The 23,675-nt window shown below is 46.1% G+C and overlaps 11 non-coding genes across 11 annotated transcripts; all 11 read left to right on the top strand.

The window, feature by feature from the left end:
• Nucleotides 1-183: 183 nt before the first annotated feature.
• Nucleotides 184-374, top strand: LOC130321616 (U2 spliceosomal RNA). The gene has a single exon (XR_008867308.1). It is a non-coding gene; the product is annotated as a U2 spliceosomal RNA (small nuclear RNA).
• A 2,096-nt stretch (nt 375-2,470) lies between these two features.
• On the top strand, nt 2,471-2,661 carry LOC130321613 (U2 spliceosomal RNA). Its single transcript, XR_008867306.1, has one exon. It is a non-coding gene; the product is annotated as a U2 spliceosomal RNA (small nuclear RNA).
• Nucleotides 2,662-4,749: 2,088 nt separating this feature from the next.
• LOC130321717 (U2 spliceosomal RNA) lies at nt 4,750-4,940 on the top strand. The gene has a single exon (XR_008867400.1). It is a non-coding gene; the product is annotated as a U2 spliceosomal RNA (small nuclear RNA).
• Nucleotides 4,941-7,024: 2,084 nt separating this feature from the next.
• LOC130321596 (U2 spliceosomal RNA) lies at nt 7,025-7,215 on the top strand. The gene has a single exon (XR_008867290.1). It is a non-coding gene; the product is annotated as a U2 spliceosomal RNA (small nuclear RNA).
• Nucleotides 7,216-9,313: 2,098 nt separating this feature from the next.
• On the top strand, nt 9,314-9,504 carry LOC130321612 (U2 spliceosomal RNA). The gene has a single exon (XR_008867305.1). It is a non-coding gene; the product is annotated as a U2 spliceosomal RNA (small nuclear RNA).
• Nucleotides 9,505-11,598: 2,094 nt separating this feature from the next.
• LOC130321611 (U2 spliceosomal RNA) lies at nt 11,599-11,789 on the top strand. The gene has a single exon (XR_008867304.1). It is a non-coding gene; the product is annotated as a U2 spliceosomal RNA (small nuclear RNA).
• Nucleotides 11,790-13,895: 2,106 nt separating this feature from the next.
• Nucleotides 13,896-14,086, top strand: LOC130321610 (U2 spliceosomal RNA). Its single transcript, XR_008867303.1, has one exon. It is a non-coding gene; the product is annotated as a U2 spliceosomal RNA (small nuclear RNA).
• Nucleotides 14,087-16,164: 2,078 nt separating this feature from the next.
• LOC130321720 (U2 spliceosomal RNA) lies at nt 16,165-16,354 on the top strand. The gene has a single exon (XR_008867403.1). It is a non-coding gene; the product is annotated as a U2 spliceosomal RNA (small nuclear RNA).
• A 2,085-nt stretch (nt 16,355-18,439) lies between these two features.
• LOC130321609 (U2 spliceosomal RNA) lies at nt 18,440-18,630 on the top strand. Its single transcript, XR_008867302.1, has one exon. It is a non-coding gene; the product is annotated as a U2 spliceosomal RNA (small nuclear RNA).
• A 2,089-nt stretch (nt 18,631-20,719) lies between these two features.
• Nucleotides 20,720-20,910, top strand: LOC130321608 (U2 spliceosomal RNA). The gene has a single exon (XR_008867301.1). It is a non-coding gene; the product is annotated as a U2 spliceosomal RNA (small nuclear RNA).
• A 2,094-nt stretch (nt 20,911-23,004) lies between these two features.
• LOC130321607 (U2 spliceosomal RNA) lies at nt 23,005-23,195 on the top strand. Its single transcript, XR_008867300.1, has one exon. It is a non-coding gene; the product is annotated as a U2 spliceosomal RNA (small nuclear RNA).
• The last annotated feature ends 480 nt before the right edge of the window (nt 23,196-23,675 follow it).

The following is a 23,675-nucleotide window of genomic DNA, read 5'->3' as shown; positions in this document are numbered from 1 at the left end:
GCAATGGGCCCCTGTCTTGCTGCTTAGCAATAATGGTATGGGTTTAGGTTCTGCTGTGTGTACTGGTGGTTGACTGCCCCCCAGCCCAGAGTGTGCATGGAAAATTGTCTGGCAGCCTCCCTGACAGCAAGCAGTGATAGTGCCCATGAAGGGGACCTTGTTGGGCCCGCCCCTTTCACGGTTATCGCTTCTCGGCCTTTTGGCTAAGATCAAGTGTAGTATCTGTTCTTATCAGTTTAATATCTGATACGTCCCCTATCTGGGGACCATATATTAAATGGATTTTTGAGAACGGGGGCCGATTTCGAAGCTTGCTTCCGTCGCCCTATGCATTGACCCGATATGGCAGTATCTTCGGGTACAGTGCACCACCCCCTTACAGGGTTAAAAAGAAAGATTCCTACTTTCATTGCTACCTGCTTGCTGGCTAGCCAGCTAGCCAGCCCTGTGGGCCTTGCTGCTGCTGCAGCCAAAAAACAAAAGGTGGTGCTGCTGCTGCTTCTGCTGCTTCTGCTTCTGCTTGTGTCTGGCCCCTGTTGGAGCGTCCAGGCACAGGACTTCTGCTGCTGCTGACTAAATGGCCTCCTTAATTGGATCATTTGAGTAGCCAGCACACCTGTGCAGGTAGGGCATGACATGATAGGCAGCTGCCTTGATAGCGGGTGGGTGCTGAATGTTCCTAATTGACAAAATAAGATTAATGCTTATGAAGAAATATAAAATCTCATCCCTTCCCCAATATCGCGCCACACCCCTACCCCTTAATTCCCTGGTTGAACTTGATGGACATATGTCTTTTTTCGACCGTACTAAGTATGTAACTATGTAACATAACATGGGGGGGGGGGGGGTCTCCTGGCTGTTCACACAGGTGTGTCATTGCTGTACATTGACCATGCATTGCTTCTGTGGTATTGCAAAGGCAAAGACAAATGCTTCCAGCCATCCATTGCACTAATGGATTGGTCATCAGCTGGCTGTCTATGTCCCGCATCAATATAGACCAAAGTACAGAGGGTTAGGCTATGCTATTGTGCACCTACCTGATGCATCAGAAGGTGCGAGGCCCTTGCTAAATTCTGTGCACAGACTTTGAGATCTATGCTTTAGACTGTATCTAAACCTGCTCCAACATGGACTGACATTCTGGCCTACTTTCAGCCGATGCGACTTGTCTGTCGCTGAACAGTCGCTTTTTATGTATTCAGCACCTATGTATAATGTTGTAAAAATGCTCTAGAAGCTAAAGTCGCAGAAATGTCACACATATTTGGCCTGCAACTTTCTGTGCGACAAATTCAGACAGGAAAAATCAGTATAAATCCTTAGAAAATTATCCCCCAGTGTCTCCATCTGCTGGCGGTATTGAATAAGCATTGCTGCACTGATGGGGTATGCATTAGACGAAAAAAAAGAAGAAAAAGAAGAATAATACGCCCAGAAAAGAGGCGAAAAGGAGAAAAACGTAAAAAAACGTGAAAAAAAGTAAGAGGAAGAGAAGGGAAAAAAAGGTGGAAATGGGTTTAAAAGTGATTTCGGCGGAGAAATATATATATATATATATATATATATATATATATATATATATATATATATACGCGCACACACACACATAGATATAAACGTATTCTCCGTTGAGATATTGCAGCCGCTGCTGTGTCCAGGCCCAGGAGCCTTAGCACTGTGCTGTGATGTCACTCAATACCACTGACATCACTAGGTGTAAACAACATCTCTCCTTTGCTGTGTATGTGACTATGGAGCTGTTTGGTGATGTCGTCTATTACGGCCTTCATAGAAGCAACAGGAGATTGTTGCATCCATCTAGAACCCTCAGAACTACAGTGCTATGATGTCACTCACTTCCACAGGCCTTGCAGAGTGTAAACAACAACAACCCAGCTTTGTTGTGTATGTAACCATAGGGATTTGTGATGTCACCTAGAACCTTCACAGCAGCGACAGCTTTATGAGGAGCATCAGCACTGCTCTGCCTGAGCAGAACCATCACCGCCATAGGTTGTCAAATAACCCGGATTTAACCCACACAGGTAAGTCCAATGGGGTGCAGGCATGTCCTCTATGCTTACAGCTTCCCGTGGGTGTTGGTTTGATACCGTTTGGGGACAGCCAAGGAGGCATCTGCAGGCAACAAAGGTAGGTGTGTGCTTGTGTGTGTGTTTCCTATGCAGATCCTAAGCCCAGTGTCACATGCAAGTAGGAGGAGTAAGAAGGGTTCCTGGCAAATCCGGGTTATGGATTGCATTTAAAAAGGCCCCGTGGGAGTGCAATGGGCCCCTGTCTTGCTGCTTAGCAATAATGGTATGGGTTTAGGTTCTGCTGTGTGTACTGGTGGTTGACTGCCCCCCAGCCCAGAGTGTGCATGGAAAATTGTCTGGCAGCCTCCCTGACAGCAAGCAGTGATAGTGCCCATGAAGGGGACCTTGTTGGGCCCGCCCCTTTCACGGTTATCGCTTCTCGGCCTTTTGGCTAAGATCAAGTGTAGTATCTGTTCTTATCAGTTTAATATCTGATACGTCCCCTATCTGGGGACCATATATTAAATGGATTTTTGAGAACGGGGGCCGATTTCGAAGCTTGCTTCCGTCGCCCTATGCATTGACCCGATATGGCAGTATCTTCGGGTACAGTGCACCACCCCCTTACAGGGTTAAAAAGAAAGATTCCTACTTTCATTGCTACCTGCTTGCTGGCTAGCCAGCTAGCCAGCCCTGTGGGCCTTGCTGCTGCTGCAGCCAAAAAACAAAAGGTGGTGCTGCTGCTGCTTCTGCTGCTTCTGCTTCTGCTTGTGTCTGGCCCCTGTTGGAGCGTCCAGGCACAGGACTTCTGCTGCTGCTGACTAAATGGCCTCCTTAATTGGATCATTTGAGTAGCCAGCACACCTGTGCAGGTAGGGCATGACATGATAGGCAGCTGCCTTGATAGCGGGTGGGTGCTGAATGTTCCTAATTGACAAAATAAGATTAATGCTTATGAAGAAATATAAAATCTCATCCCTTCCCCAATATCGCGCCACACCCCTACCCCTTAATTCCCTGGTTGAACTTGATGGACATATGTCTTTTTTCGACCGTACTAAGTATGTAACTATGTAACATAACATGGGGGGGGGGGTCTCCTGGCTGTTCACACAGGTGTGTCATTGCTGTACATTGACCATGCATTGCTTCTGTGGTATTGCAAAGGCAAAGACAAATGCTTCCAGCCATCCATTGCACTAATGGATTGGTCATCAGCTGGCTGTCTATGTCCCGCATCAATATAGACCAAAGTACAGAGGGTTAGGCTATGCTATTGTGCACCTACCTGATGCATCAGAAGGTGCGAGGCCCTTGCTAAATTCTGTGCACAGACTTTGAGATCTATGCTTTAGACTGTATCTAAACCTGCTCCAACATGGACTGACATTCTGGCCTACTTTCAGCCGATGCGACTTGTCTGTCGCTGAACAGTCGCTTTTTATGTATTCAGCACCTATGTATAATGTTGTAAAAATGCTCTAGAAGCTAAAGTCGCAGAAATGTCACACATATTTGGCCTGCAACTTTCTGTGCGACAAATTCAGACAGGAAAAATCAGTATAAATCCTTAGAAAATTATCCCCCAGTGTCTCCATCTGCTGGCGGTATTGAATAAGCATTGCTGCACTGATGGGGTATGCATTAGACGAAAAAAAAGAAGAAAAAGAAGAATAATACGCCCAGAAAAGAGGCGAAAAGGAGAAAAACGTAAAAAAACGTGAAAAAAAAGTAAGAGGAAGAGAAGGGAAAAAAAGGTGGAAATGGGTTTAAAAGTGATTTCGGCGGAGAAATATATATATATATATATATATATATATATATATATATATATATGCGCACACACACACACATAGATATAAACGTATTCTCCGTTGAGATATTGCAGCCGCTGCTGTGTCCAGGCCCAGGAGCCTTAGCACTGTGCTGTGATGTCACTCAATACCACTGACATCACTAGGTGTAAACAACATCTCTCCTTTGCTGTGTATGTGACTATGGAGCTGTTTGGTGATGTCGTCTATTACGGCCTTCATAGAAGCAACAGGAGATTGTTGCATCCATCTAGAACCCTCAGAACTACAGTGCTATGATGTCACTCACTTCCACAGGCCTTGCAGAGTGTAAACAACAACAACCCAGCTTTGTTGTGTATGTAACCATAGGGATTTGTGATGTCACCTAGAACCTTCACAGCAGCGACAGCTTTATGAGGAGCATCAGCACTGCTCTGCCTGAGCAGAACCATCACCGCCATAGGTTGTCAAATAACCCGGATTTAACCCACACAGGTAAGTCCAATGGGGTGCAGGCATGTCCTCTATGCTTACAGCTTCCCGTGGGTGTTGGTTTGATACCGTTTGGGGACAGCCAAGGAGGCATCTGCAGGCAACAAAGGTAGGTGTGTGCTTGTGTGTGTGTTTCCTATGCAGATCCTAAGCCCAGTGTCACATGCAAGTAGGAGGAGTAAGAAGGGTTCCTGGCAAATCCGGGTTATGGATTGCATTTAAAAAGGCCCCGTGGGAGTGCAATGGGCCCCTGTCTTGCTGCTTAGCAATAATGGTATGGGTTTAGGTTCTGCTGTGTGTACTGGTGGTTGACTGCCCCCCAGCCCAGAGTGTGCATGGAAAATTGTCTGGCAGCCTCCCTGACAGCAAGCAGTGATAGTGCCCATGAAGGGGACCTTGTTGGGCCCGCCCCTTTCACGGTTATCGCTTCTCGGCCTTTTGGCTAAGATCAAGTGTAGTATCTGTTCTTATCAGTTTAATATCTGATACGTCCCCTATCTGGGGACCATATATTAAATGGATTTTTGAGAACGGGGGCCGATTTCGAAACTTGCTTCCGTCGCCCTATGCATTGACCCGATATGGCAGTATCTTCGGGTACAGTGCACCACCCCCTTACAGGGTTAAAAAGAAAGATTCCTACTTTCATTGCTACCTGCTTGCTGGCTAGCCAGCTAGCCAGCCCTGTGGGCCTTGCTGCAGCCAAAAAACAAAAGGTGGTGCTGCTGCTGCTTCTGCTGCTTCTGCTTCTGCTTGTGTCTGGCCCCTGTTGGAGCGTCCAGGCACAGGACTTCTGCTGCTGCTGACTAAATGGCCTCCTTAATTGGATCATTTGAGTAGCCAGCACACCTGTGCAGGTAGGGCATGACATGATAGGCAGCTGCCTTGATAGCGGGTGGGTGCTGAATGTTCCTAATTGACAAAATAAGATTAATGCTTATGAAGAAATATAAAATCTCATCCCTTCCCCAATATCGCGCCACACCCCTACCCTTTAATTCCCTGGTTGAACTTGATGGACATATGTCTTTTTTCGACCGTACTAAGTATGTAACTATGTAACATAACATGGGGGGGGGGGGGGGTCTCCTGGCTGTTCACACAGGTGTGTCATTGCTGTACATTGACCATGCATTGCTTCTGTGGTATTGCAAAGGCAAAGACAAATGCTTCCAGCCATCCATTGCACTAATGGATTGGTCATCAGCTGGCTGTCTATGTCCCGCATCAATATAGACCAAAGTACAGAGGGTTAGGCTATGCTATTGTGCACCTACCTGATGCATCAGAAGGTGCGAGGCCCTTGCTAAATTCTGTGCACAGACTTTGAGATCTATACTTTAGACTGTATCTAAACCTGCTCCAACATGGACTGACATTCTGGCCTACTTTCAGCCGATGCGACTTGTCTGTCGCTGAACAGTCGCTTTTTATGTATTCAGCACCTATGTATAATGTTGTAAAAATGCTCTAGAAGCTAAAGTCGCAGAAATGTCACACATATTTGGCCTGCAACTTTCTGTGCGACAAATTCAGACAGGAAAAATCAGTATAAATCCTTAGAAAATTATCCCCCAGTGTCTCCATCTGCTGGCGGTATTGAATAAGCATTGCTGCACTGATGGGGTATGCATTAGACGAAAAAAAAGAAGAAAAAGAAGAATAATACGCCCAGAAAAGAGGCGAAAAGGAGAAAAACGTAAAAAAACGTGAAAAAAAAGTAAGAGGAAGAGAAGGGAAAAAAAGGTGGAAATGGGTTTAAAAGTGATTTCGGCGGAGAAATATATATATATATATATATATATATATATATATATATATATATGCGCACACACACACATAGATATAAACGTATTCTCCGTTGAGATATTGCAGCCGCTGCTGTGTCCAGGCCCAGGAGCCTTAGCACTGTGCTGTGATGTCACTCAATACCACTGACATCACTAGGTGTAAACAACATCTCTCCTTTGCTGTGTATGTGACTATGGAGCTGTTTGGTGATGTCGTCTATTACGGCCTTCATAGAAGCAACAGGAGATTGTTGCATCCATCTAGAACCCTCAGAACTACAGTGCTATGATGTCACTCACTTCCACAGGCCTTGCAGAGTGTAAACAACAACAACCCAGCTTTGTTGTGTATGTAACCATAGGGATTTGTGATGTCACCTAGAACCTTCACAGCAGCGACAGCTTTATGAGGAGCATCAGCACTGCTCTGCCTGAGCAGAACCATCACCGCCATAGGTTGTCAAATAACCCGGATTTAACCCACACAGGTAAGTCCAATGGGGTGCAGGCATGTCCTCTATGCTTACAGCTTCCCGTGGGTGTTGGTTTGATACCGTTTGGGGACAGCCAAGGAGGCATCTGCAGGCAACAAAGGTAGGTGTGTGCTTGTGTGTGTGTTTCCTATGCAGATCCTAATCCCAGTGTCACATGCAAGTAGGAGGAGTAAGAAGGGTTCCTGGCAAATCCGGGTTATGGATTGCATTTAAAAAGGCCCCGTGGGAGTGCAATGGGCCCCTGTCTTGCTGCTTAGCAATAATGGTATGGGTTTAGGTTCTGCTGTGTGTACTGGTGGTTGACTGCCCCCCAGCCCAGAGTGTGCATGGAAAATTGTCTGGCAGCCTCCCTGACAGCAAGCAGTGATAGTGCCCATGAAGGGGACCTTGTTGGGCCCGCCCCTTTCACGGTTATCGCTTCTCGGCCTTTTGGCTAAGATCAAGTGTAGTATCTGTTCTTATCAGTTTAATATCTGATACGTCCCCTATCTGGGGACCATATATTAAATGGATTTTTGAGAACGAGGGCCGATTTCGAAGCTTGCTTCCGTCGCCCTATGCATTGACCCGATATGGCAGTATCTTCGGGTACAGTGCACCACCCCCTTACAGGGTTAAAAAGAAAGATTCCTACTTTCATTGCTACCTGCTTGCTGGCTAGCCAGCTAGCCAGCCCTGTGGGCCTTGCTGCTGCTGCAGCCAAAAAACAAAAGGTGGTGCTGCTGCTGCTTCTGCTGCTTCTGCTTCTGCTTGTGTCTGGCCCCTGTTGGAGCGTCCAGGCACAGGACTTCTGCTGCTGCTGACTAAATGGCCTCCTTAATTGGATCATTTGAGTAGCCAGCACACCTGTGCAGGTAGGGCATGACATGATAGGCAGCTGCCTTGATAGTGGGTGGGTGCTGAATGTTCCTAATTGACAAAATAAGATTAATGCTTATGAAGAAATATAAAATCTCATCCCTTCCCCAATATCGCGCCACACCCCTACCCCTTAATTCCCTGGTTGAACTTGATGGACATATGTCTTTTTTCGACCGTACTAAGTATGTAACTATGTAACATAACATGGGGGGGGGGGGGGGTCTCCTGGCTGTTCACACAGGTGTGTCATTGCTGTACATTGACCATGCATTGCTTCTGTGGTATTGCAAAGGCAAAAACAAATGCTTCCAGCCATCCATTGCACTAATGGATTGGTCATCAGCTGGCTGTCTATGTCCCGCATCAATATAGACCAAAGTACAGAGGGTTAGGCTATGCTATTGTGCACCTACCTGATGCATCAGAAGGTGCGAGGCCCTTGCTAAATTCTGTGCACAGACTTTGAGATCTATGCTTTAGACTGTATCTAAACCTGCTCCAACATGGACTGACATTCTGGCCTACTTTCAGCCGATGCGACTTGTCTGTCGCTGAACAGTCGCTTTTTATGTATTCAGCACCTATGTATAATGTTGTAAAAATGCTCTATAAGCTAAAGTCGCAGAAATGTCACACATATTTGGCCTGCAACTTTCTGTGCGACAAATTCAGACAGGAAAAATCAGTATAAATCCTTAGAAAATTATCCCCCAGTGTCTCCATCTGCTGGCGGTATTGAATAAGCATTGCTGCACTGATGGGGTATGCATTAGACGAAAAAAAAGAAGAAAAAGAAGAATAATACGCCCAGAAAAGAGGCGAAAAGGAGAAAAACGTAAAAAAACGTGAAAAAAAAGTAAGAGGAAGAGAAGGGAAAAAAAGGTGGAAATGGGTTTAAAAGTGATTTCGGCGGAGAAATATATATATATATATATATATATATATATATATATATATATATATATATACGCGCACACACACACATAGATATAAACGTATTCTCCGTTGAGATATTGCAGCCGCTGCTGTGTCCAGGCCCAGGAGCCTTAGCACTGTGCTGTGATGTCACTCAATACCACTGACATCACTAGGTGTAAACAACATCTCTCCTTTGCTGTGTATGTGACTATGGAGCTGTTTGGTGATGTCGTCTATTACGGCCTTCATAGAAGCAACAGGAGATTGTTGCATCCATCTAGAACCCTCAGAACTACAGTGCTATGATGTCACTCACTTCCACAGGCCTTGCAGAGTGTAAACAACAACAACCCAGCTTTGTTGTGTATGTAACCATAGGGATTTGTGATGTCACCTAGAACCTTCACAGCAGCGACAGCTTTATGAGGAGCATCAGCACTGCTCTGCCTGAGCAGAACCATCACCGCCATAGGTTGTCAAATAACCCGGATTTAACCCACACAGGTAAGTCCAATGGGGTGCAGGCATGTCCTCTATGCTTACAGCTTCCCGTGGGTGTTGGTTTGATACCGTTTGGGGACAGCCAAGGAGGCATCTGCAGGCAACAAAGGTAGGTGTGTGCTTGTGTGTGTGTTTCCTATGCAGATCCTAAGCCCAGTGTCACATGCAAGTAGGAGGAGTAAGAAGGGTTCCTGGCAAATCCGGGTTATGGATTGCATTTAAAAAGGCCCCGTGGGAGTGCAATGGGCCCCTGTCTTGCTGCTTAGCAATAATGGTATGGGTTTAGGTTCTGCTGTGTGTACTGGTGGTTGACTGCCCCCCAGCCCAGAGTGTGCATGGAAAATTGTCTGGCAGCCTCCCTGACAGCAAGCAGTGATAGTGCCCATGAAGGGGACCTTGTTGGGCCCGCCCCTTTCACGGTTATCGCTTCTCGGCCTTTTGGCTAAGATCAAGTGTAGTATCTGTTCTTATCAGTTTAATATCTGATACGTCCCCTATCTGGGGACCATATATTAAATGGATTTTTGAGAACGGGGGCCGATTTCGAAGCTTGCTTCCGTCGCCCTATGCATTGACCCGATATGGCAGTATCTTCGGGTACAGTGCACCACCCCCTTACAGGGTTAAAAAGAAAGATTCCTACTTTCATTGCTACCTGCTTGCTGGCTAGCCAGCTAGCCAGCCCTGTGGGCCTTGCTGCTGCTGCAGCCAAAAAACAAAAGGTGGTGCTGCTGCTGCTTCTGCTGCTTCTGCTTCTGCTTGTGTCTGGCCCCTGTTGGAGCGTCCAGGCACAGGACTTCTGCTGCTGCTGACTAAATGGCCTCCTTAATTGGATCATTTGAGTAGCCAGCACACCTGTGCAGGTAGGGCATGACATGATAGGCAGCTGCCTTGATAGCGGGTGGGTGCTGAATGTTCCTAATTGACAAAATAAGATTAATGCTTATGAAGAAATATAAAATCTCATCCCTTCCCCAATATCGCGCCACACCCCTACCCCTTAATTCCCTGGTTGAACTTGATGGACATATGTCTTTTTTCGACCGTACTAAGTATGTAACTATGTAACATAACATGGGGGGGGGGGGTCTCCTGGCTGTTCACACAGGTGTGTCATTGCTGTACATTGACCATGCATTGCTTCTGTGGTATTGCAAAGGCAAAGACAAATGCTTCCAGCCATCCATTGCACTAATGGATTGGTCATCAGCTGGCTGTCTATGTCCCGCATCAATATAGACCAAAGTACAGAGGGTTAGGCTATGCTATTGTGCACCTACCTGATGCATCAGAAGGTGCGAGGCCCTTGCTAAATTCTGTGCACAGACTTTGAGATCTATGCTTTAGACTGTATCTAAACCTGCTCCAACATGGACTGACATTCTGGCCTACTTTCAGCCGATGCGACTTGTCTGTCGCTGAACAGTCGCTTTTTATGTATTCAGCACCTATGTATAATGTTGTAAAAATGCTCTAGAAGCTAAAGTCGCAGAAATGTCACACATATTTGGCCTGCAACTTTCTGTGCGACAAATTCAGACAGGAAAAATCAGTATAAATCCTTAGAAAATTATCCCCCAGTGTCTCCATCTGCTGGCGGTATTGAATAAGCATTGCTGCACTGATGGGGTATGCATTAGACGAAAAAAAAGAAGAAAAAGAAGAATAATACGCCCAGAAAAGAGGCGAAAAGGAGAAAAACGTAAAAAAACGTGAAAAAAAAGTAAGAGGAAGAGAAGGGAAAAAAAGGTGGAAATGGGTTTAAAAGTGATTTCGGCGGAGAAATATATATATATATATATATATATATATATATATATATATATATATATATACGCGCACACACACACATAGATATAAACGTATTCTCCGTTGAGATATTGCAGCCGCTGCTGTGTCCAGGCCCAGGAGCCTTAGCACTGTGCTGTGATGTCACTCAATACCACTGACATCACTAGGTGTAAACAACATCTCTCCTTTGCTGTGTATGTGACTATGGAGCTGTTTGGTGATGTCGTCTATTACGGCCTTCATAGAAGCAACAGGAGATTGTTGCATCCATCTAGAACCCTCAGAACTACAGTGCTATGATGTCACTCACTTCCACAGGCCTTGCAGAGTGTAAACAACAACAACCCAGCTTTGTTGTGTATGTAACCATAGGGATTGTGATGTCACCTAGAACCTTCACAGCAGCGACAGCTTTATGAGGAGCATCAGCACTGCTCTGCCTGAGCAGAACCATCACCGCCATAGGTTGTCAAATAACCCGGATTTAACCCACACAGGTAAGTCCAATGGGGTGCAGGCATGTCCTCTATGCTTACAGCTTCCCGTGGGTGTTGGTTTGATACCGTTTGGGGACAGCCAAGGAGGCATCTGCAGGCAACAAAGGTAGGTGTGTGCTTGTGTGTGTGTTTCCTATGCAGATCCTAAGCCCAGTGTCACATGCAAGTAGGAGGAGTAAGAAGGGTTCCTGGCAAATCCGGGTTATGGATTGCATTTAAAAAGGCCCCGTGGGAGTGCAATGGGCCCCTGTCTTGCTGCTTAGCAATAATGGTATGGGTTTAGGTTCTGCTGTGTGTACTGGTGGTTGACTGCCCCCCAGCCCAGAGTGTGCATGGAAAATTGTCTGGCAGCCTCCCTGACAGCAAGCAGTGATAGTGCCCATGAAGGGGACCTTGTTGGGCCCGCCCCTTTCACGGTTATCGCTTCTCGGCCTTTTGGCTAAGATCAAGTGTAGTATCTGTTCTTATCAGTTTAATATCTGATACGTCCCCTATCTGGGGACCATATATTAAATGGATTTTTGAGAACGGGGGCCGATTTCGAAGCTTGCTTCCGTCGCCCTATGCATTGACCCGATATGGCAGTATCTTCGGGTACAGTGCACCACCCCCTTACAGGGTTAAAAAGAAAGATTCCTACTTTCATTGCTACCTGCTTGCTGGCTAGCCAGCTAGCCAGCCCTGTGGGCCTTGCTGCTGCTGCAGCCAAAAAACAAAAGGTGGTGCTGCTGCTGCTTCTGCTGCTTCTGCTTCTGCTTGTGTCTGGCACCTGTTGGAGCGTCCAGGCACAGGACTTCTGCTGCTGCTGACTAAATGGCCTCCTTAATTGGATCATTTGAGTAGCCAGCACACCTGTGCAGGTAGGGCATGAAATGATAGGCAGCTGCCTTGATAGCGGGTGGGTGCTGAATGTTCCTAATTGACAAAATAAGATTAATGCTTATGAAGAAATATAAAATCTCATCCCTTCCCCAATATCGCGCCACACCCCTACCCCTTAATTCCCTGGTTGAACTTGATGGACATATGTCTTTTTTCGACCGTACTAAGTATGTAACTATGTAACATAACATGGGGGGGGGGGGGGGGGGTCTCCTGGCTGTTCACACAGGTGTGTCATTGCTGTACATTGACCATGCATTGCTTCTGTGGTATTGCAAAGGCAAAGACAAATGCTTCCAGCCATCCATTGCACTAATGGATTGGTCATCAGCTGGCTGTCTATGTCCCGCATCAATATAGACCAAAGTACAGAGGGTTAGGCTATGCTATAGTGCACCTACCTGATGCATCAGAAGGTGCGAGGCCCTTGCTAAATTCTGTGCACAGACTTTGAGATCTATGCTTTAGACTGTATCTAAACCTGCTCCAACATGGACTGACATTCTGGCCTACTTTCAGCCGATGCGACTTGTCTGTCGCTGAACAGTCGCTTTTTATGTATTCAGCACCTATGTATAATGTTGTAAAAATGCTCTAGAAGCTAAAGTCGCAGAAATGTCACACATATTTGGCCTGCAACTTTCTGTGCGACAAATTCAGACAGGAAAAATCAGTATAAATCCTTAGAAAATTATCCCCCAGTGTCTCCATCTGCTGGCGGTATTGAATAAGCATTGCTGCACTGATGGGGTATGCATTAGACGAAAAAAAAGAAGAAAAAGAAGAATAATACGCCCAGAAAAGAGGCGAAAAGGAGAAAAACGTAAAAAAACGTGAAAAAAAAGTAAGAGGAAGAGAAGGGAAAAAAAGGTGGAAATGGGTTTAAAAGTGATTTCGGCGGAGAAATATATATATATATATATATATATATATATATATATATATATATATATATATATATACGCGCACACACACACATATATATAAACGTATTCTCCGTTGAGATATTGCAGCCGCTGCTGTGTCCAGGCCCAGGAGCCTTAGCACTGTGCTGTGATGTCACTCAATACCACTGACATCACTAGGTGTAAACAACATCTCTCCTTTGCTGTGTATGTGACTATGGAGCTGTTTGGTGATGTCGTCTATTATGGCCTTCATAGAAGCAACAGGAGATTGTTGCATCCATCTAGAACCCTCAGAACTACAGTGCTATGATGTCACTCACTTCCACAGGCCTTGCAGAGTGTAAACAACAACAACCCAGCTTTGTTGTGTATGTAACCATAGGGATTGTGATGTCACCTAGAACCTTCACAGCAGCGACAGCTTTATGAGGAGCATCAGCACTGCTCTGCCTGAGCAGAACCATCACCGCCATAGGTTGTCAAATAACCCGGATTTAACCCACACAGGTAAGTCCAATGGGGTGCAGGCATGTCCTCTATGCTTACAGCTTCCCGTGGGTGTTGGTTTGATACCGTTTGGGGACAGCCAAGGAGGCATCTGCAGGCAACAAAGGTAGGTGTGTGCTTGTGTGTGTGTTTCCTATGCAGATCCTAAGCCCAGTGTCACATGCAAGTAGGAGGAGTAAGAAGGGTTCCTGGCAAATCCGGGTTATGGATTGCATTTAAAAAGGCCCCGTGGGAGTGCAATGGGCCCCTGTCTTGCTGCTTAGCAATAATGGTATGGGTTTAGGTTCTGCTGTGTGTACTGGTGGTTGACTGCCCCCCAGCCCAGAGTGTGCATGGAAAATTGTCTGGCAGCCTCCCTGACAGCAAGCAGTGATAGTGCCCATGAAGGGGACCTTGTTGGGCCCGCCCCTTTCACGGTTATCGCTTCTCGGCCTTTTGGCTAAGATCAAGTGTAGTATCTGTTCTTATCAGTTTAATATCTGATACGTCCCCTATCTGGGGACCATATATTAAATGGATTTTTGAGAACGGGGGCCGATTTCGAAGCTTGCTTCCGTCGCCCTATGCATTGACCCGATATGGCAGTATCTTCGGGTACAGTGCACCACCCCCTTACAGGGTTAAAAAGAAAGATTCCTACTTTCATTGCTACCTGCTTGCTGGCTAGCCAGCTAGCCAGCCCTGTGGGCCTTGCTGCTGCTGCTGCTGCTGCTGCAGCCAAAAAACAAAAGGTGGTGCTGCTGCTGCTTCTGCTGCTTCTGCTTGTGTCTGGCCGCTGTTGGAGCGTCCAGGCACAGGACTTCTGCTGCTGCTGACTAAATGGCCTCCTTAATTGGATCATTTGAGTAGCCAGCACACCTGTGCAGGTAGGGCATGACATGATAGGCAGCTGCCTTGATAGCGGGTGGGTGCTGAATGTTCCTAATTGACAAAATAAGATTAATGCTTATGAAGAAATATAAAATCTCATCCCTTCCCCAATATCGCGCCACACCCCTACCCCTTAATTCCCTGGTTGAACTTGATGGACATATGTCTTTTTTCGACCGTACTAACTATGTAACTATGTAACATAACATGGGGGGGTCTCCTGGCTGTTCACACAGGTGTGTCATTGCTGTACATTGACCATGCATTGCTTCTGTGGTATTGCAAAGGCAAAGACAAATGCTTCCAGCCATCCATTGCACTAATGGATTGGTCATCAGCTGGCTGTCTATGTCCCGCATCAATATAGACCAAAGTACAGAGGGTTAGGCTATGCTATAGTGCACCTACCTGATGCATCAGAAGGTGCGAGGCCCTTGCTAAATTCTGTGCACAGACTTTGAGATCTATGCTTTAGACTGTATCTAAACCTGCTCCAACATGGACTGACATTCTGGCCTACTTTCAGCCGATGCGACTTGTCTGTCGCTGAACAGTCGCTTTTTATGTATTCAGCACCTATGTATAATGTTGTAAAAATGCTCTAGAAGCTAAAGTCGCAGAAATGTCACACATATTTGGCCTGCAACTTTCTGTGCGACAAATTCAGACAGGAAAAATCAGTATAAATCCTTAGAAAATTATCCCCCAGTGTCTCCATCTGCTGGCGGTATTGAATAAGCATTGCTGCACTGATGGGGTATGCATTAGACGAAAAAAAAGAAGAAAAAGAAGAATAATACGCCCAGAAAAGAGGCGAAAAGGAGAAAAACGTAAAAAAACGTGAAAAAAAAGTAAGAGGAAGAGAAGGGAAAAAAAGGTGGAAATGGTTTAAAAGTGATTTCGGCGGAGAAATATATATATATATATATATATATATATATATATACGCGCACACACACACATATATATAAACGTATTCTCCGTTGAGATATTGCAGCCGCTGCTGTGTCCAGGCCCAGGAGCCTTAGCACTGTGCTGTGATGTCACTCAATACCACTGACATCACTAGGTGTAAACAACATCTCTCCTTTGCTGTGTATGTGACCTATGGAGCTGTTTGGTGATGTCGTCTATTATGGCCTTCATAGAAGCAACAGGAGATTGTTGCATCCATCTAGAACCCTCAGAACTACAGTGCTATGATGTCACTCACTTCCACAGGCCTTGCAGAGTGTAAACAACAACAACCCAGCTTTGTTGTGTATGTAACCATAGGGATTGTGATGTCACCTAGAACCTTCACAGCAGCGACAGCTTTATGAGGAGCATCAGCACTGCTCTGCCTGAGCAGAACCATCACCGCCATAGGTTGTCAAATAACCCGGATTTAACCCACACAGGTAAGTCCAATGGGGTGCAGGCATGTCCTCTATGCTTACAGCTTCCCGTGGGTGTTGGTTTGATACCGTTGGGGACAGCCAAGGAGGCATCTGCAGGCAACAAAGGTAGGTGTGTGCTTGTGTGTGTGTTTCCTATGCAGATCCTAAGCCCAGTGTCACATGCAAGTAGGAGGAGTAAGAAGGGTTCCTGGCAAATCCGGGTTATGGATTGCATTTAAAAAGGCCCCGTGGGAGTGCAATGGGCCCCTGTCTTGCTGCTTAGCAATAATGGTATGGGTTTAGGTTCTGCTGTGTGTACTGGTGGTTGACTGCCCCCCAGCCCAGAGTGTGCATGGAAAATTGTCTGGCAGCCTCCCTGACAGCAAGCAGTGATAGTGCCCATGAAGGGGACCTTGTTGGGCCCGCCCCTTTCACGGTTATCGCTTCTCGGCCTTTTGGCTAAGATCAAGTGTAGTATCTGTTCTTATCAGTTTAATATCTGATACGTCCCCTATCTGGGGACCATATATTAAATGGATTTTTGAGAACGGGGGCCGATTTCGAAGCTTGCATCCGTCGCCCTAGCATTGACCCGATATGGCAGTATCTTCGGGTACAGTGCACCACCCCCTTACAGGGTTAAAAAGAAAGATTCCTACTTTCATTGCTACCTGCTTGCTGGCTAGCCAGCTAGCCAGCCCTGTGGGCCTTGCTGCTGCTGCTGCTGCTGCTGCAGCCAAAAAACAAAAGGTGGTGCTGCTGCTGCTTCTGCTGCTTCTGCTTGTGTCTGGCCGCTGTTGGAGCGTCCAGGCACAGGACTTCTGCTGCTGCTGACTAAATGGCCTCCTTAATTGGATCATTTGAGTAGCCAGCACACCTGTGCAGGTAGGGCATGACATGATAGGCAGCTGCCTTGATAGCGGTGGGTGCTGAATGTTCCTAATTGACAAAATAAGATTAATGCTTATGAAGAAATATAAAATCTCATCCTTCCCCAATATCGCGCCACACCCCTACCCCTTAATTCCCTGGTTGAACTTGATGGACATATGTCTTTTTTCGACCGTACTAACTATGTAACTATGTAACATAACATGGGGGGGTCTCCTGGCTGTTCACACAGGTGTGTCATTGCTGTACATTGACCATGCATTGCTTCTGTGATTGCAAAGGCAAAGACAAATGCTTCCAGCCATCCATTGCACTAATGGATTGGTCATCAGCTGGCTGTCTATGTCCCGCATCAATATAGACCAAAGTACAGAGGGTTAGGCTATGCTATAGTGCACCTACCTGATGCATCAGAAGGTGCGAGGCCCTTGCTAAATTCTGTGCACAGACTTTGAGATCTATGCTTTAGACTGTATCTAAACCTGCTCCAACATGGACTGACATTCTGGCCTACTTTCAGCCGATGCGACTTGTCTGTCGCTGAACAGTCGCTTTTTATGTATTCAGCACCTATGTATAATGTTGTAAAAATGCTCTAGAAGCTAAAGTCGCAGAAATGTCACACATATTTGGCCTGCAACTTTCTGTGCGACAAATTCAGACAGGAAAAATCAGTATAAATCCTTAGAAAATTATCCCCCAGTGTCTCCATCTGCTGGCGGTATTGAATAAGCATTGCTGCACTGATGGGGTATGCATTAGACGAAAAAAAAGAAGAAAAAGAAGAATAATACGCCCAGAAAAGAGGCGAAAAGGAGAAAAACGTAAAAAAACGTGAAAAAAAAGTAAGAGGAAGAGAAGGGAAAAAAAGGTGGAAATGGGTTTAAAAGTGATTTCGGCGGAGAAATATATATATATATATATATATATATATATATATATATATATATACGCGCACACACACACATATATATAAACGTATTCTCCGTTGAGATATTGCAGCCGCTGCTGTGTCCAGGCCCAGGAGCCTTAGCACTGTGCTGTGATGTCACTCAATACCACTGACATCACTAGGTGTAAACAACATCTCTCCTTTGCTGTGTATGTGACTATGGAGCTGTTTGGTGATGTCGTCTATTATGGCCTTCATAGAAGCAACAGGAGATTGTTGCATCCATCTAGAACCCTCAGAACTACAGTGCTATGATGTCACTCACTTCCACAGGCCTTGCAGAGTGTAAACAACAACAACCCAGCTTTGTTGTGTATGTAACCATAGGGATTGTGATGTCACCTAGAACCTTCACAGCAGCGACAGCTTTATGAGGAGCATCAGCACTGCTCTGCCTGAGCAGAACCATCACCGCCATAGGTTGTCAAATAACCCGGATTTAACCCACACAGGTAAGTCCAATGGGGTGCAGGCATGTCCTCTATGCTTACAGCTTCCCGTGGGTGTTGGTTTGATACCGTTTGGGGACAGCCAAGGAGGCATCTGCAGGCAACAAAGGTAGGTGTGTGCTTGTGTGTGTGTTTCCTATGCAGATCCTAAGCCCAGTGTCACATGCAAGTAGGAGGAGTAAGAAGGGTTCCTGGCAAATCCGGGTTATGGATTGCATTTAAAAAGGCCCCGTGGGAGTGCAATGGGCCCCTGTCTTGCTGCTTAGCAATAATGGTATGGGTTTAGGTTCTGCTGTGTGTACTGGTGGTTGACTGCCCCCCAGCCCAGAGTGTGCATGGAAAATTGTCTGGCAGCCTCCCTGACAGCAAGCAGTGATAGTGCCCATGAAGGGGACCTTGTTGGGCCCGCCCCTTTCACGGTTATCGCTTCTCGGCCTTTTGGCTAAGATCAAGTGTAGTATCTGTTCTTATCAGTTTAATATCTGATACGTCCCCTATCTGGGGACCATATATTAAATGGATTTTTGAGAACGGGGGCCGATTTCGAAGCTTGCTTCCGTCGCCCTATGCATTGACCCGATATGGCAGTATCTTCGGGTACAGTGCACCACCCCCTTACAGGGTTAAAAAGAAAGATTCCTACTTTCATTGCTACCTGCTTGCTGGCTAGCCAGCTAGCCAGCCCTGTGGGCCTTGCTGCTGCTGCAGCCAAAAAACAAAAGGTGGTGCTGCTGCTGCTTCTGCTGCTTCTGCTTCTGCTTGTGTCTGGCCCCTGTTGGAGCGTCCAGGCACAGGACTTCTGCTGCTGCTGACTAAATGGCCTCCTTAATTGGATCATTTGAGTAGCCAGCACACCTGTGCAGGTAGGGCATGACATGATAGGCAGCTGCCTTGATAGCGGGTGGGTGCTGAATGTTCCTAATTGACAAAATAAGATTAATGCTTATGAAGAAATATAAAATCTCATCCCTTCCCCAATATCGCGCCACACCCCTACCCCTTAATTCCCTGGTTGAACTTGATGGACATATGTCTTTTTTCGACCGTACTAAGTATGTAACTATGTAACATAACATGGGGGGGGGGGGTCTCCTGGCTGTTCACACAGGTGTGTCATTGCTGTACATTGACCATGCATTGCTTCTGTGGTATTGCAAAGGCAAAGACAAATGCTTCCAGCCATCCATTGCACTAATGGATTGGTCATCAGCTGGCTGTCTATGTCCCGCATCAATATAGACCAAAGTACAGAGGGTTAGGCTATGCTATTGTGCACCTACCTGATGCATCAGAAGGTGCGAGGCCCTTGCTAAATTCTGTGCACAGACTTTGAGATCTATACTTTAGACTGTATCTAAACCTGCTCCAACATGGACTGACATTCTGGCCTACTTTCAGCCGATGCGACTTGTCTGTCGCTGAACAGTCGCTTTTTATGTATTCAGCACCTATGTATAATGTTGTAAAAATGCTCTAGAAGCTAAAGTCGCAGAAATGTCACACATATTTGGCCTGCAACTTTCTGTGCGACAAATTCAGACAGGAAAAATCAGTATAAATCCTTAGAAAATTATCCCCCAGTGTCTCCATCTGCTGGCGGTATTGAATAAGCATTGCTGCACTGATGGGGTATGCATTAGACGAAAAAAAAGAAGAAAAAGAAGAATAATACGCCCAGAAAAGAGGCGAAAAGGAGAAAAACGTAAAAAAACGTGAAAAAAAAGTAAGAGGAAGAGAAGGGAAAAAAAGGTGGAAATGGGTTTAAAAGTGATTTCGGCGGAGAAATATATATATATATATATATATATATATATATATATATATATATACGCGCACACACACACATAGATATAAACGTATTCTCCGTTGAGATATTGCAGCCGCTGCTGTGTCCAGGCCCAGGAGCCTTAGCACTGTGCTGTGATGTCACTCAATACCACTGACATCACTAGGTGTAAACAACATCTCTCCTTTGCTGTGTATGTGACTATGGAGCTGTTTGGTGATGTCGTCTATTACGGCCTTCATAGAAGCAACAGGAGATTGTTGCATCCATCTAGAACCCTCAGAACTACAGTGCTATGATGTCACTCACTTCCACAGGCCTTGCAGAGTGTAAACAACAACAACCCAGCTTTGTTGTGTATGTAACCATAGGGATTTGTGATGTCACCTAGAACCTTCACAGCAGCGACAGCTTTATGAGGAGCATCAGCACTGCTCTGCCTGAGCAGAACCATCACCGCCATAGGTTGTCAAATAACCCGGATTTAACCCACACAGGTAAGTCCAATGGGGTGCAGGCATGTCCTCTATGCTTACAGCTTCCCGTGGGTGTTGGTTTGATACCGTTTGGGGACAGCCAAGGAGGCATCTGCAGGCAACAAAGGTAGGTGTGTGCTTGTGTGTGTGTTTCCTATGCAGATCCTAAGCCCAGTGTCACATGCAAGTAGGAGGAGTAAGAAGGGTTCCTGGCAAATCCGGGTTATGGATTGCATTTAAAAAGGCCCCGTGGGAGTGCAATGGGCCCCTGTCTTGCTGCTTAGCAATAATGGTATGGGTTTAGGTTCTGCTGTGTGTACTGGTGGTTGACTGCCCCCCAGCCCAGAGTGTGCATGGAAAATTGTCTGGCAGCCTCCCTGACAGCAAGCAGTGATAGTGCCCATGAAGGGGACCTTGTTGGGCCCGCCCCTTTCACGGTTATCGCTTCTCGGCCTTTTGGCTAAGATCAAGTGTAGTATCTGTTCTTATCAGTTTAATATCTGATACGTCCCCTATCTGGGGACCATATATTAAATGGATTTTTGAGAACGGGGGCCGATTTCGAAGCTTGCTTCCGTCGCCCTATGCATTGACCCGATATGGCAGTATCTTCGGGTACAGTGCACCACCCCCTTACAGGGTTAAAAAGAAAGATTCCTACTTTCATTGCTACCTGCTTGCTGGCTAGCCAGCTAGCCAGCCCTGTGGGCCTTGCTGCTGCTGCAGCCAAAAAACAAAAGGTGGTGCTGCTGCTGCTTCTGCTGCTTCTGCTTCTGCTTGTGTCTGGCACCTGTTGGAGCGTCCAGGCACAGGACTTCTGCTGCTGCTGACTAAATGGCCTCCTTAATTGGATCATTTGAGTAGCCAGCACACCTGTGCAGGTAGGGCATGAAATGATAGGCAGCTGCCTTGATAGCGGGTGGGTGCTGAATGTTCCTAATTGACAAAATAAGATTAATGCTTATGAAGAAATATAAAATCTCATCCCTTCCCCAATATCGCGCCACACCCCTACCCCTTAATTCCCTGGTTGAACTTGATGGACATATGTCTTTTTTCGACCGTACTAAGTATGTAACTATGTAACATAACATGGGGGGGGGGGGGGGGGTCTCCTGGCTGTTCACACAGGTGTGTCATTGCTGTACATTGACCATGCATTGCTTCTGTGGTATTGCAAAGGCAAAGACAAATGCTTCCAGCCATCCATTGCACTAATGGATTGGTCATCAGCTGGCTGTCTATGTCCCGCATCAATATAGACCAAAGTACAGAGGGTTAGGCTATGCTATTGTGCACCTACCTGATGCATCAGAAGGTGCGAGGCCCTTGCTAAATTCTGTGCACAGACTTTGAGATCTATGCTTTAGACTGTATCTAAACCTGCTCCAACATGGACTGACATTCTGGCCTACTTTCAGCCGATGCGACTTGTCTGTCGCTGAACAGTCGCTTTTTATGTATTCAGCACCTATGTATAATGTTGTAAAAATGCTCTAGAAGCTAAAGTCGCAGAAATGTCACACATATTTGGCCTGCAACTTTCTGTGCGACAAATTCAGACAGGAAAAATCAGTATAAATCCTTAGAAAATTATCCCCCAGTGTCTCCATCTGCTGGCGGTATTGAATAAGCATTGCTGCACTGATGGGGTATGCATTAGACGAAAAAAAAGAAGAAAAAGAAGAATAATACGCCCAGAAAAGAGGCGAAAAGGAGAAAAACGTAAAAAAACGTGAAAAAAAAGTAAGAGGAAGAGAAGGGAAAAAAAGGTGGAAATGGGTTTAAAAGTGATTTCGGCGGAGAAATATATATATATATATATATATATATATATATATATATATATATACGCGCACACACACACATAGATATAAACGTATTCTCCGTTGAGATATTGCAGCCGCTGCTGTGTCCAGGCCCAGGAGCCTTAGCACTGTGCTGTGATGTCACTCAATACCACTGACATCACTAGGTGTAAACAACATCTCTCCTTTGCTGTGTATGTGACTATGGAGCTGTTTGGTGATGTCGTCTATTATGGCCTTCATAGAAGCAACAGGAGATTGTTGCATCCATCTAGAACCCTCAGAACTACAGTGCTATGATGTCACTCACTTCCACAGGCCTTGCAGAGTGTAAACAACAACAACCCAGCTTTGTTGTGTATGTAACCATAGGGATTTGTGATGTCACCTAGAACCTTCACAGCAGCGACAGCTTTATGAGGAGCATCAGCACTGCTCTGCCTGAGCAGAACCATCACCGCCATAGGTTGTCAAATAACCCGGATTTAACCCACACAGGTAAGTCCAATGGGGTGCAGGCATGTCCTCTATGCTTACAGCTTCCCGTGGGTGTTGGTTTGATACCGTTTGGGGACAGCCAAGGAGGCATCTGCAGGCAACAAAGGTAGGTGTGTGCTTGTGTGTGTGTTTCCTATGCAGATCCTAAGCCCAGTGTCACATGCAAGTAGGAGGAGTAAGAAGGGTTCCTGGCAAATCCGGGTTATGGATTGCATTTAAAAAGGCCCCGTGGGAGTGCAATGGGCCCCTGTCTTGCTGCTTAGCAATAATGGTATGGGTTTAGGTTCTGCTGTGTGTACTGGTGGTTGACTGCCCCCCAGCCCAGAGTGTGCATGGAAAATTGTCTGGCAGCCTCCCTGACAGCAAGCAGTGATAGTGCCCATGAAGGGGACCTTGTTGGGCCCGCCCCTTTCACGGTTATCGCTTCTCGGCCTTTTGGCTAAGATCAAGTGTAGTATCTGTTCTTATCAGTTTAATATCTGATACGTCCCCTATCTGGGGACCATATATTAAATGGATTTTTGAGAACGGGGGCCGATTTCGAAGCTTGCTTCCGTCGCCCTATGCATTGACCCGATATGGCAGTATCTTCGGGTACAGTGCACCACCCCCTTACAGGGTTAAAAAGAAAGATTCCTACTTTCATTGCTACCTGCTTGCTGGCTAGCCAGCTAGCCAGCCCTGTGGGCCTTGCTGCTGCTGCAGCCAAAAAACAAAAGGTGGTGCTGCTGCTGCTTCTGCTGCTTCTGCTTCTGCTTGTGTCTGGCCCCTGTTGGAGCGTCCAGGCACAGGACTTCTGCTGCTGCTGACTAAATGGCCTCCTTAATTGGATCATTTGAGTAGCCAGCACACCTGTGCAGGTAGGGCATGACATGATAGGCAGCTGCCTTGATAGCGGGTGGGTGCTGAATGTTCCTAATTGACAAAATAAGATTAATGCTTATGAAGAAATATAAAATCTCATCCCTTCCCCAATATCGCGCCACACCCCTACCCCTTAATTCCCTGGTTGAACTTGATGGACATATGTCTTTTTTCGACCGTACTAAATATGTAACTATGTAACATAACATGGGGGGGGGGGGGGGTC

The sequence above is a fragment of the Hyla sarda genome, unplaced genomic scaffold (assembly GCF_029499605.1).
Source record: "Hyla sarda isolate aHylSar1 unplaced genomic scaffold, aHylSar1.hap1 scaffold_228, whole genome shotgun sequence".
NCBI classification, from domain to species: domain Eukaryota; kingdom Metazoa; phylum Chordata; class Amphibia; order Anura; family Hylidae; genus Hyla; species Hyla sarda.
This window is presented reverse-complemented; position numbering and strand designations above follow the sequence as displayed.